This window comes from Elgaria multicarinata, chromosome 9, assembly GCF_023053635.1.
Source record: "Elgaria multicarinata webbii isolate HBS135686 ecotype San Diego chromosome 9, rElgMul1.1.pri, whole genome shotgun sequence".
Taxonomy (NCBI): Eukaryota; Metazoa; Chordata; class Lepidosauria; order Squamata; family Anguidae; genus Elgaria; species Elgaria multicarinata.
Genome location: NC_086179.1, coordinates 21458824 through 21475679, shown reverse-complemented (window position 1 = coordinate 21475679; position 16856 = coordinate 21458824).

The window sequence follows — 16856 nt, the reverse complement described above, 5'->3', positions numbered from 1 at the left end:
AGAGCCAACTCATGTATCCAAACCAGGTTGAGTCTGAGATTAGGAATGGGCGAATATATCAGTTTAGTTTTCTCCTGGTTTCAATTTTTTAAAATCTCAAGTCCTTTCACTCCTGAATACAAAACACTTTGTGGAGGTTGGTACATAATTCTTATCAAAACCGAACTGAAACAAAATCCTCACCTATCAGCACCAGCCAAATTCATTAGGTACTAGGGCTGTGCTCTGTTCCGGGTCGGATTGGGGGAGCTGCAGATCGAGGCAAAGCAGTTCACCTCCATCCGGAGCTCCGAGCGCAGGTAAGGGGGGAGGAGGGCTCACCTGGCGCCGGCGCCGCAGTCCATGCAGCGACGGCAGCAGAGCCAGGTAAGGGGGGAGGAGGGCTTATTCAGCCCCCATTTTGTCCCCCTTCCCACACTTAACTGCTTCCGCTGCCCGCTGTGAAAGCGAGTAAGTAGGGAATGGGGGCAAAATCTCGATCCGCCCCTCTGGATCTCACTCCGTGGAGCAGAGCAGGGGAGGGTCGGATCGACCCGATCTGAAAGTTCCAGATTGGGCCACGAAGCGGTTCAGGGGATCCATGCACAGCCCTAATAGAATCATAGAATAGCAGAGTTGGAAGGGGCCTACAAGGCCATCAAGTCCAACCCCCTGCTCAATGCAGGAATCCACCCTAAAGCATCCCTGACAGATGCTTATCCAGCTGCCTCTTGAATGCCTCTAGCGTGGGAGAGCCCACAACCTCCCTAGGTAACTGATTCCATTGTCATACTGCTCTAACAGTCAGGAAGTTTTTCCTGATGTCCAGCTGGAATCTGGCTTCCTTTAACTTGAGCCTGTTATTCCGTGTCCTGCACTCTGGGAGGATCGAGAAGAGATCCTGGCCCCCCTCTGTGTGACAACCTTTTAAGTATTTGAAGAGTGCTATCATGTCTCCCCTCAATCTTCTCTTCTCCAGGTACAGCTATTTCCAGCACAGAGAGGACTATGACAATGACATGCCTGCCTGCCTGCCTGCCATATAATTGTTAAAGATGCAGTCCCTGACAGAAAATAGTGGTGGTAACCATGATTTAGCAATAACATAATTGAATACATAGGGATTGAAACCTAGACCAGATTAACACCTAGCAGGATACGGCATTTTGAAAACTGTCTATGGAGTGTGTCCTGGGCCCCAACAGTTGTCACCATTCACCAATGTTATTAACCATTTTAAAGCCATAGTGTAGATCCTCCCCTAGACTTGTAAGAATAAATCAATCAAAGATTGAAGATAAATCAGAGAAGATTGAGGGGAGACATGATAGCAGTCTTCAAATACTTAAAAGTTTGTCACACAGAGGAGGGCCAGGATCTCTTCTCGATCCTCCCAGAGTGCAGGACACGGAATAACGGACTCAAGTTAAAGGAAGCCAGATTCCAGCTGGACATCAGGAAAAACTTCCTGACTGTTAGAGCAGTACGACAATGGAATCAGTTACCTAGGGAGGTTGTGGGCTCTCCCACGCTAGAGGCATTCAAGAGGCAGCTGGACAAGCATCTGTCGGGGATGCTTTAGGGTGGATTCCTGCACTGAGCAGGGGGTTGGACTCGATGGCCTTGTATGTCCCTTCCAACTCTGCTATTCTATGATTCTGTGATTCTATGAAGTCCTGGGCATGGATGCCCAAATCTGCCAGTTTCAATTTCTCCCACATTCTGTTTTAACCTGAAGTTGTTTTTGTCCTGAATATGAAAAACTCATGGGGATGTTGGTAAATTCTGATCAAAACTGAACTGAAACTTGCTTTAAGATCTGCATATGTGTATGTGTGGCAAAGTACTCTTGCTACATCTTGTATTTGTAAGCAGAACAGCAAGAACTTGACAAGAGCTAAGCTGTGTGAAATCCCAGCAGAAGGATCCCGCTTTACCCTGGATAAATCACACTGGAGGCTCTGGCCCTTTATACACCATCGTTTCTTGGAGGGGTCATCCCTCCCTGATCCCAGGATCCCCTGTGCATCATCTGGACACACAGGCAGGGCCGGCGCTACCATTAGGCCAACTAGCCAGCTGCCTAGGGCACAGACCTCAGAGGGACGCAGTACTGATCTTTAAGGGCCCTTTGTCCCACCCAGCGCCTGCCATGGCACAGCTCCTTTGGGGCAGAGGGGGAGTGGCCTCTGCCTGACTGGGCGGAGCCCCAGCCAGCCGCCCGTAGGGACCTGCTTGGCAAGGTGGGGAGCCTCCGCTGGAGCCGGGAGTGGCATGCCACGGGCTGGCTGAACGGGCAGAGAAGGTACCCTGCTGGCACTCCCGAGCGCCCCCGGGCAGCCTTCTCCCTGGCCGGGAAGGCGAAGTGAGCAAGGAGAGGCTTTGCATCGCCCCAAGCCCCCCACCTCCCCCCACAGCTTAATATGCGCCGCTCTTGCCAAGGCATTCTCCAAACCTCTGCCTCTCAACCGCCTCTTTTCCCCCTCTTCTCCCCATGTTGGATTCCAGGGATGGATCCTGCGGACCTTTAAGGGCAATTTCTTTTTGGGGGGGGGTGCAAGTAGCTTGCCTTCCCTAGGGCGCAAAATAGTATGGCACCGGCTCTGCACACAGGGATGATCCCTCAAAAAAACGATGGTGTAGAAAGGGCTATAGACACATAAGTACTACAAACATAGAGGTTGAGGCTGGGCTAAGGGAGGAGTCCAAGAGATAGGAGAAATTAGACAGCCAGAGGCAGAGAGCCTTAAGAAAGGGAGAAAAGAACAGGCAGTGAGCAGAGAAAAGGCAGGCTACATGAGCCAAAGTTATATATTACACTTCTAAACCTCTTAAAGAGGCTTACATCAGGTTCCCATGGTCTCCAGGGAAGTAAAAGGACCAGATAGACTTAGCTTCAGCAGTACAGTAGTATCATATACCTTTAGACCAGCCTCGCCCAACCTAGTGCCCACCAGATGTTTTGGACTACAACCCCCATCAATAGGGTGACCATATGAAAAGTAGGACAGGGCTCCTGTATCTTTAACAGTTGATAGAAAAGGTAATTTCAGCAGGTGTCATTTGTATGCATGCAGCACCTGGTGACATTCCCTCTTCATCACCACAGTTAAAGCTGCAGGAGCCCTGCCCTCTTTTGCATGTGGTCACTCTAGTATAGCTCCTGCAGCTTTAACTGTTGTGATGAAGAGGGACTTTCACCAGATTCTGCATTCATACAAACGACACCTGCTGAAATTCCCTTTTCTAGACAACTGTTAAAGATACAGCAGCCCTGTCCTACTTTTCATATGGTCACCCTACATCCCATGCCATTTACCACACTGGCAGTGACTGATGGGAGTTGGAAGGCACCAGGTTGGGGGAAGTCTGCTTTAGACCATTTTCTAGGTGTAGAGAAGCACAGAAAAGTTATGTGGGGGGGCACACAGGGCTTAAGAACAGAAAGGGACATTCCCCCATTGGCAGGACTACACCTCAGGCTAAAACGGGCCAGTGTGTCCAACAGCTATTCACCAGGCTTATATGGCCTGAGCATAACCCCTGAATAATATCCCAGGCTCCCAAGAGAGAAGCGATCAGGGTATGCTTTTCTCCAAAGAGGTAAAAGCATGACACACAGCCTGTAAGGGCCTTATCAGCTGGTCACGATGCCAAGCAAGTAGTGATTGCTCCAGGCAAGTTGGCTGTCATTAAAACCGCAGGGCAGAAACAGATGTCTAATTGAGTGAACAACAGCTCTGGCTCTCTAATGAAATTAATTATAGTGCTACCTGTCTGGGTAAAAAAAAAAGGGGGGGAGGCGTCTCAGTAGCTATTACAACTCTGCCAAAGGGGCAAAAATATTTTGCATGGTAAATTCTTTCTGATATTTCCTCTCTTTATTCTAGCTAAGGTGGTTTCACATTCTTGACAATTTTGCCTTTCAGTGGAATTGGAATAGTTAGTTTATGGTTCTCCCTTCCCCAAGCTGAAAGCACATTTTAAAGAGTCATTCGTCATGAGTCTCAGGATTCTAATGTTAGGCAGAGATGGTGCTTCCCCTGCCCTTATAATTTCTAAATCTATGGTATGACAGAAATCCTTCCAAACTTAGACCCAAGGCTCCAGTACAGAGAATTAATATGAACAACAGAAGCAGGTGAGGCACAAATGAGGGGGGGGGAGTATAATTGGAGGGGGGGCAGAATCACCTCCACTTGATCTCATGTTTGCCTCATGATATCATCAGGGGTGGCTGCACCCTCTGATAGTATTCGATCCCTGGCCGAATTCCTAACTGAAGCTGGCCAAAGTCCCAATTGGGACAGCAAGCAACACACTAAGGGAATTCCCACGGTTATCTCCAGTTATTATCGGAGATAACAGCAGGGATTCCGCTTTACATGCCACTCCCCCTCTCAATGAGACAGGGAAATCCCCACTGCTATCTCCAATTAATGATCAGAGAAAACGGCAGAGATTCTTCTGCCTGCTTGACCTGAAGGGGAGGGGCTTGGGGAGGGGGTGAAACTTAGGAGAGGGCTGTGGCCTTGACTGAGGCTCAGGACTGGATGGTCTGGTCTGGCAGGCTACAGTGCCCCCAAACATCCCTGGCTTAGATTTGGACTGGACAACCCTATTCGAAGGGTTGTCTAGTCCAGGTCTGGATGAAAAGTAAAAATCCACAAGAAAGAAAGGACAGCAGGGATTTGAGATTACTCATCCACAGTGAGCCCCTGGACAGCTGACTGAGCAGGCACACAGGATGCCTGATCACAGACCTCTCCACTACAGTAAGCTGTATTGTATTCCTATTTAATTTGCAGCCATTATTTCAAAATGTGCATCGATAAACATAAATTTGCATATGCAGATTTTATGCAAATTCTGCATTTATTTATTTATTTGCTGAAGTGTTTCTTCTTTTGGGACAATGTGTACGTGGCGACCCTATTTGGCCTCAGAAATGGAGGGGAAGGGGTTAAGAAGCATCCTGTGCATTGCTTGTGCCCAGCCTTGAGTCATGTTTCCAAGACCTCCCGCTGCTGTGTGAGACAATAAAGAGGTCTGCCAAGTAATCCACAAAGCTTTATTCAGTAAATAAACATCTCTCCGCACCGGAAGAGAGCTTAAACGCTAGGAACTTTCCTCTAGGCTTAAACTTGGCTAACAAGGCGAGACAATTGTCCTTTCAACAAAAGGAAGTCCCTTTAACTTCAGGGAGGATTCTTCTGAAGACGCCTTTGGCCAGAAGCTAGCCGAGCTGATCACCTCTTTCTTTTAATTCTACCTGTTTGAACCTGCAGCAGACTCTGGGATCAGCCAACTCTGAAGTCCCTTCCCTATCTGAGGGCTGCTGAGTTGCCACAAACTCTGAGTTGTTAACGTTTTCACTGATAAGGTCCGGTGAAGAGCCTGGGAGAATCACCTCCCGCACTTCCTGTGTAGGCTAATATATGTATCTTCAGCTTCAGAATCTGATTCTGATTGAAACGCCTTCCCCCACACTAAGGAGAATAGGCCTGATCATGACATCTTGGTGTTTCCCACTGATGGTACAAAAGCCTGATCTGTCTCCTCCTCAGCCAGCCACCCTCTGCCCTATACAGTGGTCCAACCAGGACAATCTCACAAGGCTTTCCTGGTTTCTCCCAAGGCTTCCTGGAGGTGAGGGTGGCACTCCACTGCCATGGCAACATTTGTGGCTCTGGAGAAATGCAGGGCCCCTTAAATGAAACACACATGTATTTCTTCCTCGCTGTAGATGTTTTGTTTCTCTTGCCACCTGATATTTCAGGAGGACGTGATGGGGAAGTGGCATCCAGTCTCATCTCACAAGAGCAGTAACAGCACAGTCCCAGACAGTAGCCTGGGACTGTGCTACACTGGGTTGCCATGTTGTTTGCTTTCATTTTGGACACAAGCCCCTTTGTAGATCAATTGATGGCGGAAAGGCGTCAATGTGTAGATCAATTGATGGAAAGGCGGGATCTAAATATTTTAAATCAAGTAAATTAGTCTGAAGGTTCATTTCAGGTGAACTTGCTTTCCTCCATGTTGGAGAACAGGCCATCACTTTCAGCAGCTTGTCAGGACACGATACAGAGAACGCTGTGTGGTCTGGACTCCTGATTCATGCCCCACACATGTGCTTTAAGTAAACAGGATTCCATAGAGCTCCATGCAAGGTTCTTAATACAGACCTGCAACAAGGGTTCTCCTCAGCCAAAGGAAGGGAGAGAGGGAAGAGTCCGGAGTTTGAGCTGTACTTATTTTATTTAGTTAATTTCATTTATTTCACTTACAGGGCCCGGGCACAGTTAATTCGCTGTGCCTGAACACAACATAGATGTACACATTTCAGATCAAATATTCCAGAATAATATTTCCCCTTTTATGAACTGCTGTCCTTGTTTGTGAACAAAGCTCTCTCTAGAATTGCAGTACCTCAAGCTACTCTTCTGTCTTCTCCCTCCCCCTCTTCCCGCTTTTTAAAGACGTGTCTTTTCCTGGGCTCCCGGCCTCTGAATTTCCCGACTCGAAAGCTTTCCCTCCAAATCAGTTTCCCTCAGCCAGCTCCCTGCGTGCTGCGCCTAAGGCTTTTATTCACTAACTGGGTCACATCCACCTCAAAGTGGCTCCCGCTGAATTGAGGCAGGCCTGTGCCCAAGAGACATTAGATTCTGCCAGGCAAGATGTGTCCTCTGAGGGAGGGCCGCAATCCAGAAGTCATTAGAGAGGCTCAGTAACAAAGAAGCCAGTGCCTTTATTAAGAACTAGACGTAGCATCAAGGCACATCCAGAGCCCCTGAGATGCTTCAGAATGTTGTTGTTGTTGTTGTTGTTGTTGTTGTTGTTGTTGTTGTTATCAGTTACAGCATCTCAGAGCATTGCAATGAATGAGTCACTGTCAAGGCCTAAACTTGAGCTGCAGACATCTGGTGATTGCTCCTTTGCGTCTGTCATCCCTTCAATTTTCCCTGTCACGGGTGTCTTTCTTTCTCTCCTTATCACTGCCATGCTATAGCACCTGTTCTATTTCCAGATGGGGTGACACATCCGATAAGTCCCTTTCGGCATCCCTGGTTGCTACACCAGCCGATTCCCTCAGACGCACTCTTTCTAGACAGAGTTGGCAGCTGCATTCTCTCTTCCTCCTCATAGACAGTACACTCTCCAGAAAGCCAACTAGAGAAGACCACCATTGGAGTTTTTGTTCTGCTGATAGCGTGACCAGGGCCAGATCTACACCAAGCAGAATATGACACTTCAAAAACAGTTTGAAAACTGAATATGGAGTGTGTCCTGGGCCCCAACAGTTGTCACTACTGTTATAAACCATTTTAAAGCAGTAGTGTAGATCCTGCCAAGGTGTCCTACTTTACAGAGGACAGTCTTCTATTTTGGAGAACTGGGAGAGGACAGTCCTCCATTTGAAGCTGTCCAGTCCAAGTCTGGTTTAAAGTAAAAGAACCATAAGGAAGGAGAACAGGGACAGGTCATATGAATCATGACTTAGCGTGTCATGTGAACCATTTCTAACCATGGTGGCTACATAACACAATCACTAACCATTTACTGCAAAAGGATTAACCATGGCGTACTGTGTTGTCTGAACAGGCCCACTGAGTTCAATGGGGCTTTCTCCCAGAAAGTATGTTTAGAATTGCAGTCTTACTATACATGAAACATGGGCTTTCTGGATAATAAGGAAATGCACGTTTAGAAATGAAGGGTGTAGCATGGCAAAAAAAAGGGCACCAAATAGGATAGAAAAGGCTTGTTCATCCTACCACTCCTTGTTCTCAACTACAATGTGAGGAAATACTTTTCTGCAACAAGCACATCCCTTTCCACCTGACTAATGTTGAGAGCAATCCATGCAGAGATGTCCTTAAAATGTAAGTAAAGACATAAAAAATTGACTTCCTCAGGTTCTTTGCCCTTGCTACCGTAACAAATAGTTGGCAGGGGACTTCAGTTATTTTCAACAGCACAGAACCAGTAACATAAGGACCGAGTTTTTCTTACTGTACTTAAAATAAAGTACAATAAAATAAAATGGTTTCTTCTGCCCTTTTGTTCTTCTCATTTGTTATGTCTTCAGGCATAGCTAATTAAATTGCCAACCCTGTATTCACTCAATCCCTAAAGGATTTTTCTGCATTTCACCTTCTATGCTATTGTTTTCTTAATAGGCATTTCTTTCCACTCTTTAAAAAAAAATCCTGCCATTTTTCTACTTCCCCCCAAAATTAGTGATTTGAAGCCAAGCTCTCAGTACCAATTTGGCTCCTGCTGTCAAATCAAGGTGGACAGGCTGAATAACTGGTAATAGAAGTTAATTAAAGTGTCAGGCAATTTTAGCATCAGGAAATGGTCTGTTCTGGCAAGAATGTCATGGCCTATTGACAAGAACAGCTAAACTATACCCCCTCCCATTAGATCCAGAGAACTAAAGTGACCCTCCCACTCCCTGCCTAGAGAAAAGGGATGCAGCTGTAGCTCAGCAGTAGTGCACCTGCTTTGCATGCAGAAGGTCTCAGGTTTGATCCCCAAAATCTCCAGGAAAGGCTGGAAGAATCCCTGAAGAGTCTCCATCACTCAGTGTCAATAATACCGAGCTAAATGGACCAATGGTATAAGGCAGCTCTCTATGTTCCTAATAAGAGTGTCCTGAATAGAAGGGAATGTATGTATATTATATGCCTGTTGATATGGTCCTCGGCTTTTTTTAGCCTCATTTCACTCATGGCTCTAAATAGCTAGTGTGGTGTAGTGGTTAGAGCATTGGACTGGGACTTGGGAGATCTGGATTCTAGACTCTACTTGGTCACTCACTGGGTGACTTTGTGCCAGTCACCGACTCTCAGCCTAACCTACCTCACAGGGCTGTTGTTATTGGCGGAAGTCTTAATTTATGTGTTCTTGAAGAACAATGCTACAGACAATTCTCTACTATTAAAGAATTGTCTCTATGCAAGGATAAAATAGAAAGGAGAAGGATTATATTTATTTATATATAGTATATATTTATATATGCTACCTTGGGCACATTGGAGGAAAAGCAACCTAGAATCATAGAATAGTAGAGTTGGAAGGGGCCTATAAGGCCATCGAGTCCAACCTCCTGCTCAATGCAGGAATCCACCTTAAAGCATCCGTGACAGATGGTTGTTCAGCTGCCTCTTGAAGGCCTCTAATGTGGGAGAGCCCACAACCTCCCTAGGTAACTGCTTCCATTGTCATACTGCTCTACCAGTCAGGAAGCTTTTCCTGATTTCAAGCCGGAATCTAGCTTCCTGTAACTTCAGCCCATTATTCCATGTCCTGTAGTCTAGGATAATCGAGAAGAGATCATGGCCCTCCTCTATATAACAAATACATAAATAAAAATGAGTGTCAATTCCTACACTATCCTGTTCATGAGGGACCACATCAAATCAAGCTCCTTGCTACTTGTGTTAGTGTCTACACCAGCCTTCCCCAAATTGTTGCCCTCAATGTGTTGGATGCTCTTTCCTGGACAGATAAATAGCTGGACTCCCCCTCCTTCAGCATTGCATCACAAGCTATCCTGTGGTGGAGGATTCAGAAACAGATCAAAGGAAGCATTTCTTCACACAGCCCTTCCATTGTGGCATCCTTCCCTGCCATTCAGCTGTTAAAAGCGCCAGAGCACAAGGAAGAATACAATACACAGAGAGAGAGAGACATACAGGGAGAGACACCTGCAGGCTATACTGCTCATCTCAGGATGTCAATATCCAGTGGGCCTCTTAGGAGGGATGCAGCCTACACATTTTGCAAACCAAAGGAACATAAAACACATCATACGTCCAAAGATCTTGATCATTGTGGGCGTGCAACCAAATTTAAACAGATGCCGACAAAAGCATTGATGAAGGAAGCAACTGACCACACACTCATCTCTTCGCCCAAGGATGGATCTTATGTCAATGCAGAGAGTCCCCACCCCCACCCCGTGAATTCATGCTTAGAAACCCAAAGAGGCACCTACCTCCTCTCAAGGTCTTGCATTGGCTCTTTTTGTGGTTGCTGGGGCAGCTGAAAGGAGCATCTGGCAGAGGAGAGACATCCTGGGCACAACCCCAGTGGCAAGAGGCCCCCACCTCCTGCCATGAGCCTTCCTCTTTGTGATGCACCCCACACCCCATTTGTCATTGCTGGTATTGATGAGCCGCTAATGAGCTTGAAGCTCATGTCTGAGCAAATCAATGCTCCACATGTGGGACTGGATGCTCTGCGGGAGGCGAACCAATCCCACATGTTCCTGCAACCATGGCCTGGAGAGGAAATGATTCAAGGGCATTTGGGTACAGAGGGAAGGCAGAAGGAAGCATTGCCAAGTAAAGAAAGGGATGCAAAGAGCTACACAAGCCTTGAAGTCCAGCATAAAACCAGGGTAAGTTACCTTGTGCCTTCCAGAGGTTTTGGACTACAATTCCCATAAACCCTAGCCAGAATAGCCTATGGTCAGGGATTATGGGAATTCTAGTCTCAAATGTCTGGAGGGCACTAGGTTGCCGATCCCTGGGTTAAAAGTAAAGGTGGTGAAAAACACTGGCATCAGGAAGGACAGAGCTGAAAAAGAGGTAAGGATGGGTGAATGAGCACTAAGATTCTCCAAACATCATCTGGCAACTTGTCTCCTACCGGATTCCTATTCACATTTCGGATCGCTGCTCGCTCTGCATGAAAAGAAAAATTGCGCAAATAGAGCTATGATCGAATGTGAAACTTGTGCAAATTCCCCCAAATTTGCGCAACATTCCTCCACTAACCAAAGCAGCGCTGATTCAGTCTATGGGGGAGAAATTTGTGCAAGTTTTTAACACAAAGTTTATAGATCTGATGATTTCCTCCCCAAAGGAGGCAACTATTGGGCGTTTCCAGAACACATGAACAAAAGCTGCAGTAACTGTATGACACCTCCAACAATTAGCCAACTTAGACAAACCTTTGTTAAAGAGACGTTGTGGCATCCAATAGACATGAAACAAAAGCTTTTGCTGAATAAGACACAACTGAAGGTCCACAAACATCAGCTACTGATGCTAAAACTATGGTCCATTGATTAGATAAAATAGGACATTCTGATTCCCTGTTCCATTCCTGCTGAAGACCCCATGTATCATATTTATTCACTGATAACAAATATTTAAAAACATTAATCATGGGTCAATATACCTGGTCAGCTTTAATATTTTCTGATGTACATGTTATCTTAAATTTTGTACCTCCTTCTTGAAATGTAACAAATGGCTAGCATAAATGTTTTTTTTTCATGCCCTCTTGAGTGCTAAAAGACTGATATTACAACATTGGAAAGATAAAAGCTCACCCCCTATAATGCAATGGATTGAGGACCTAGCAACACTAGCAACATTTGAAAGAGTGGTATATAGGCACCATTCACGAATGGACTTATATTTGGAAATTTAGTCTGCCCTTACTGAAGGTTATGTGTAATTTGCTCCTTTTTTCCTCTTTTTTAATTTAGGACATTTTAATATTTGAAACTGAGGCCTTTGAAGTATGTAGTTACACTTGCATTTTTTGTTTTGTTTTATTGTTTCATTTTGCTAAAACTTATAATAAAAAAATCATTAGAAACGAAAAAAGACATTTGTGCAAGTTAGGAAAGTCTCACAAATCAAATGCAAGCACATGGTTGGCAATTTACAAATATTTTTGTCAGACACATGTTTGCAATTGCGTTCAGGACTTCGAACAGGACGTGCTTGTGTGTTTTGCAAGCAAACATGGACTTCTCATGCATCCCAAGTATGAAGCAGCAGGCGGATGGGATTTTCTCTTTTCACGCGACCCTTCTGTGTGCAGCCCCATGGGGCATTTCGTGCAACTCTGTGGGCTGGGCCCAACAGGCGGCTGTTTCCCATCTCATTGCCATTCCACTGGGCAGGAGGGCAGGATGGGAAATTAGCAAGCCCTCAGCCTCTCCCATGCCACTGCAGTCGTCATACGGCACACACTGGGGCTCCTGGTAGCCGTGGTTGGGTTTGTGAAGGGAACCTCAGGAACAAGGAAAGGAAAGGAAAGGGGGACGGTGTCATGCAAGGAAGCCAGTGTGGCGTAGTGGCTAAGGTGTTGGACTGGGAGTCGGGAGATACTCACTCTGCCATGGAAACCCACTGGGTTTCCATGGCAGCCCAACCCACCTCACAGGGTGGTGGTTGTGAGGATAAAATGAAGAGGAGGATTATGTACGCCGCCTTGGGTTCCTTGGTGGAAAAAAGTCGGGGTATAAATGCAATTACATAAATCAATCAATAAATAAAGTGTTATGCAACAAATAGCAGCAAGTAGATGGGAAAGAGGGGAGGGGAGGGGAGAGGAGGGGTAGGAGTTCTACTACAGGGCGGGGCGGGGGAGAGAGATGCATCCGTTACACGACCAGCAGTTCAAGTTGCCCCAAATGATAACATGTTGACTTAACATTCAATCTATCAAAGAAAACCAAAGAGGGCTTGAGGAAGTGACCACTGCAAATAGGAAGGTGAACCTGATGGGGCCTGGGTTTCAGGCAGTCGAAGAAGGGCTCTCACCAATCAGGGAGTTGGAAGGCTCATGAGTGTTTGCTTCCCATAAGCCAAGACTATCTCAAGTACAGAGGGATCATCCAAAAGGCCCTGGCTTTAGTGCACAGCATCTCCAGGTTGGGCTAGGAAAATCCCCTGGCTGAAACCCCAGAGAGCCACTGCCAGTCAGTGTTTCAGATGACAACTCCCAACATCCCTGACCACTGGGTCTGATGAGAGTCTAAAATATCTGGTGGACACCAGGTTGGGGATAGGAAGACTGGTGTAGACAATACTGGGTTAGATGGGCCCTGACTTGGTATAAGGCAGCTTCCTGTAGCTAGGGTGTCCATACGAAAAGGAGGACAGAGCTTCTGTATCCTTAACAGTTGTATTGAAATAGGTATCCTTTGTATGCATGCAGCACCTGGTGAAATTCCCTCTTCATCACAACAGTTAAACTGCAGGAGCCCTGCTCTCTTTTGGATTTGGTCACTCTAGTATAACTAGTGCAGCTTTAACTGTTGTGATGAAGAGGGACTTTCACCAGGTGCTGCATGCATACAAATGACACCTGCTGAAATTCCCTTTTCTACACAACTGTTAATGATACAGGAGCCCTGTCCTCCTTTCCATAAGGTCACCCTACCTGTAGCTCTAGTCATAAAGGTCTGCTTTGTCTCTGAACAGAACAAGCCGTGATCTGTAGAAAAGTCACATCTTTTAGTGGAAGCTTATGACAGCCTTCCCCAGCCTGCTGCCTTCCAGATGCTTTAGTCTTCAACTCCACTGGGAAATGTCTGCCTTCCACATAGGCAATGGGAAGTCTAGGGATGTCCTGAGTGCCCGACTGGGTCCTGGGATCCTAGAGACTCCCCTGCCGCTGGACCCGGCTTGCCGAGCCATTGGCCCCTGCACACTGGCTTGCTGAGCAGCCACGTGCCCAATGAGCAGATCCAACAGTCACCCGTCCCCATAGTGAGCCACCATTTGCATAGAAATGGCAGCTCATGGATTTCCATAAAAACAATGTTGCACAAATGGCAGCCATAAAGAAGCATTATAGACATAAATGCACCATTTACCAAGGGTCACTGCTTCAGAGCTGCTCTCGCTATTACACATTGCTGAAGGTTCTCCTTCACTAGCTCTTCACTATGCTACATGCATTTCTCCTGCGCTGACGGGGGGAAGTGGGGAGAGGAGATGTCCAATGGTATCATTCTGCGAGTAGAAGGGAACCACTGCAGGAGCCCTGCCTAGCATGACCAGATGCAAAAGAGGGTAGGGCTCCTGCAGCTTTAACTGCTGTGATGAAGAGGGAATTTCACCAGGTCCTCCATGTATACAAATGACACCTGCGGAAATTCCCTTTTCTATGCAACTGTTAAAGATACAGGAGCCCTGTCCTCCTTTTCATATGGTCACCGTAGCTGAGTTGGAAAGGGCCTATAAGGCCAGCAAGTCCAACCCTCTGCTCAATGCAGGAATCCACCTTAAAGCATCCTTGAGAGACGGCTGTCCAGCTGCCTCTTGAAGGCCTCTATTGTGGGTGAGCCCACAACCTCCCTAGGTCATTGGTTCCATTGTCGTACTGCTCTAACAGTCAGGAAGTTTTTTCTGATGTCCAGCTGTAATCTGGCTTCCTGTAACTTGAGCCCATTATTCCGTGTCCTACACTCTGGGATGATCGAGATGAGATCCTGGCCCTCGTTTGTGTGACAACCTTTCAAGTACTTGAAGAGTGCTATCACGTCTCCCCTCAGTCTTCTCTTCTCACAGCTAAACATGCCCAGTTCTTTCAGTCTCTCCTCATAGGGCTTTGTTTCCAGACCCCTGATCATCCTCGTTGCCCTCCTCTGAACCCCATATCACTTGTCTGCATCCTTCTTGAAGTGTGGTGCCCGGAACTGGATGCAGTACTCAAGATGAGGCCTAACCAGTAGGAGAAAGAGAGTAAATGGGAAGACATGGTTATTCCTGTCAGGGGAGTAAATGGTTATTCCAAATATGATAGAAAAATTAAACACTCCATTGGGCAACCTTCCCCAACTGGGTGGCCTCCAGATGTTTTGGACTACAATTCCTGTAAGCCCCAGCCAACAAAGGCTGGTTATCAGGGATTATGGGAGTTGTAGTTTCTCACATCTGGAAGTCATCTTGGAGAAGACTGTCATAGGGAGTTTCAGTCCATCATGGTTCCCTGATAAGCATGCATGTATATGAGATGTATGAGTTTTAAAATACAAGTGTCTCATTTACATGCTACATTTTCAAGTATTCTGTTAAAATGCAGAGGTGTACACCTAAAAATGCAACATGTGGTGTCCTTAACAAAGACACAGAATGGAGAGAGCAAGCAGAGATGGAAGAAGGGATAAGAGAGAAAATATCGTTGAGGTGGAGAAATAGAAAAAGATTTTAAAAAATAAAAACAAAAAAAATATGGCCAAAACCAACAAGAAACGCTGCGCATGGCGAATGCTGTTGTCGCTTGCTCATGTGACCTGTTGGCAGGAAATGAGCGCTTGTTTCTGGTAATATGATTTCATCCCCCATGGGGGAGTTATTGCTGTCAATAGAATTGGACAGTTGGAAATTGCTTTGCAGTCACTTCATGGGTTGTACGTCAGCCTGTCGGCAGAATTACTGCTTGTATGACCTGTAGGTGTAGCTGACACCTCTGCCCAGGATAACGGCAGAACACGCTTTCTCCCTCTTTCTCCCCCTCTTCGCCCATTTCTTCCAAACAGGGGGGAGGGAGTCTCCCCGACGCTTTATCAAGGTTGCAAAGCAGTCTCTATTTATAGCGGCAAGCAAAAGTCTCACATACTTGCAATGCCAACAGTGATCTATTTATTCAACAGGATGCTGTCACAACTTGTACATCAGACCGGGGCAATTAAGAAAACGGAAAATACAAGGACATCCATTCTCTTCCCTAATGCTACGATGCACATATATCATTCCAAAGAGCAGAGAACATGGAAACGCCACACAGTCAGTTAACCATTCCATTCTCCTGAGATAAGCCAACATTTTGGGGGGAGCTAGAGCAAACCTCAGTTCACCCCTGCAACTAGTAAGCATCGTATTTGAATGCAAAGCAGGATATGATTGGCTGTCTAGTGACACCTGATTTTTAAGACCCAGGAGGATTCTGGATCGTGATGATAGTGGCCTCGCTTCAATTGTATCCAGCTCCCTCCTCCAACCAGAGGCCCTGGTAGTACAGGAACCTGGGCCCCCTGTCTGCGGCCCCTCAGGGCCTGCTATCTTGGCTACTGAAGAGGACAGTAGTTCCCTCTTGTTGGCAGAAATGACCAGAGCCTCCTTTAAGAGGGGCATCCATCCATCACCTGTTGATCTAACAGGTATCCCACCCAATATGTTTTCATCCTTTAGCAGAGGGACCCTCTGGGTATTTGTGATGATGAAGAACAGCTGGATCCCTTTAATGAACCAAAGGTGTCCATAAAGGAAAAGGCATAAAAGATTAATCCAGTGAAGTCAAGTCAAGTGAAGTGATTTCTCCTTTAGGGTTCTGCCTATAGCACATAGCAGAGCACTTAGTGTTGATGGCACTTAAAGGCAATTTACATGTTCAGGGGGTGGGGGTGGGGAAAGCCTGTGGTACAGGCCTCTTGGGATGGTATACCCTTCCAGAATGCAGGGGAATGAGTGGGAGGGTTGACTGGGACTAGATCCATATTTTCTCCCCTGGCAGGCTTGAATGCAATAAGCAGATGGAGAAGAAAAGGCTGCATCACAGGTAAGTATCTAGATGATGGCTTGATATAGGAGGCTTCTCCCTTTAAGTCCCTTTCCTAGTGATATCCTACCCTTCTAATGTTGCTCCACAAAAGTCCAAGTTGGGTTAAACAATTGGCTGTCCCTCTATTTACTTGGCTGGGATAGTGGCAAACTGTCCCAGAAGTTGGTTAGACAGCTGGTTGACCTGCTGTCTGCCTCACTAATTGGCTGTCCCATCATGGAACCAAAAGCCAAAGGAGAAAGCACCAACACACTCATAGAATCATTGGAAAGGGCCATTTAGGCCACCAAGTCCAATCGCCAGCTCAGTGCAGGTGTAGGAGAAATAATTTATGGATAATAAACTTTATTAAGCAGATCTCCTGTTACCTTGACAGGCTCCTACTTCCTGTCTATATGTGGGTCCATAGAGAAGTGGTGAAGTAGTTCTTCACACAGCACATAGCTAAATTATGGAATTCACTACCACAAGTTGTAGTGATGGCCAACAATTTGGACGGCTTTAAAAGGGGGGTTGGATAAATTCCTGGAGGAGAAGGCTATCAATGGCTACTAGTC